We start from the raw sequence: 1,738 nt of genomic DNA, 5'->3' as shown, positions 1-1,738 counted from the left end.
GGATGTTGTTGTTGCAATCTGGCATGGCTGCTGGCTTGCGGGCCCGGTCGGTTAATCTTTGCGGGGCGGCCGCGTTTCCTGGCCGCCGGTGCACTGGAGGCGGTGGTGGTGGTGTCATCAGCGCTTGCATCTTTTTGCGCTGCTGGACGTCGGATCGCTGGATAAGCGTCCCTACTCGGGGCACTTTCCGTGGAGGTTGACTGCTTCGACGGAGGCTCGTCGGGTTTGTCGCTGCTGGTTCCGCTGGGTTGGGTGTTGCGGGAGCGACTTCTTTTGCGGGGCCTTCCCCGCTTTCGGCTGGTTCGGTCGGTGTTTTCGAGCTGCTGGTTTTCGGCATCAGCAGTCGATTCCATAGCTCGTCGAGTCCTGGTCCTGGTCGGGTCGGATCGTATCCGGGCGGATCTGCGCACTCTAGGAGCTGATTGATGTCTTCGAGGATGTCGTCCATGATCTTTTTCGATTTCTCGACTGTCTGGTCCCGACGTTTCAGTCGGTGGTCTCACCGTTTGGATCCTCCCTCTCCTGGGCTGATTCCCCCGTCGTGCCGGCGCGTCATCGTGGCCGGGGGTGCCTTCGTTGTCTTCCGGGGTTGATTCGTCAACGTTCGGCTCGATCGGGGACTCGCGTTCCGCGTGAGAGGGCTTTAAGTCCTGCAGGTGCGTATGGCGGTGCCATTTTCCCCGCGGATCTCGGAGATCAAAAATTACCGGGGAAATAATTCTGCGTACTTCCAGGGGACCGATAAATTTCGGCGCTAATTTTGCATTAAACGCAGTACTTTTGTTGGAGAGGGGATGGTTCCGCTTCCATACCCATTCTCCTACTTTCGGTCGCCAGGCACGGCGGCGCAAATTAAAGTATTTGGCTTGCTTTTGAAACGCTCGCGCTAGATTTATGCGTACAAGTTCGTATGCGTCTTGCAAGCGGCGGTGTACGGCGCTGGGTTTGTCGGGTGCGGTGGAGCGGCGGGTAGCGATGATGCGGGGAGGCTGGATTTCGCGGCCGTATATTAGAAATGCGGGCGTGTAACCCGTTGCTTCATGGACCGCCGAATTATATGCGAATCGCAGCTCGTTTAAATGTTCGTCCCAGCGTTTATGCTCGCGTCCCACATATTGCGAGATCATCGTTTTGATCGTGCGGTTCGTCCGTTCCGTCGGGTTACAGTGTGGTGCGTAGGGAGGTGTGAATCGCTGTCTAACGCCGAGAGCTTGTAAAAGACGTGTGACGGGCGCGGAATGGAACTGTGTCCCGTTGTCGGAGAGGATTTCGTCGGGACATCCGTGTCGGTAAAAGATATTTTCGGCTAGGCTTTGCGCGATCGCTTCGCCGGTGGCTTTTCGCAGGGGGCACATTTCCACCCATTTTGAGAACCGATCCTGCATGTTTAATAGCCACGTATATCCGTGATTCGAACGCGGCAGTGGTCCCACCAAGTCTACTGTGATCTGCTGCCATGGTCGATCTATCGCGGTGGCATGCATCATTCCCGGCGGTTTATTCTGTTCTACTTTGTAAGCTTGGCAATTTTTACAATTTCGGACGAAGCGCGCGATGTCGCGAAACATTCCGGGCCAGTAAAATTCTCGTGCGGCCCGTGCGATGGTTTTTGCGATTCCGAGATGCCCGGCGGTAGGTTTTTCGTGCACGCGCCTCATTACCTCGGTGCGTTCCTGGGAGGGGACGCATTGTTTCCATTGTTCCTGAGGCGGGGTTTCGTGGAAATTTAAATCGTGGA

This window comes from Pogonomyrmex barbatus, unplaced genomic scaffold (genome assembly GCF_055798465.1).
Source record: "Pogonomyrmex barbatus isolate J1 unplaced genomic scaffold, ASM5579846v1 scaffold3, whole genome shotgun sequence".
Classification (NCBI taxonomy): Eukaryota; Metazoa; Arthropoda; class Insecta; order Hymenoptera; family Formicidae; genus Pogonomyrmex; species Pogonomyrmex barbatus.
Note: the sequence above shows the minus strand (reverse complement) of the source record.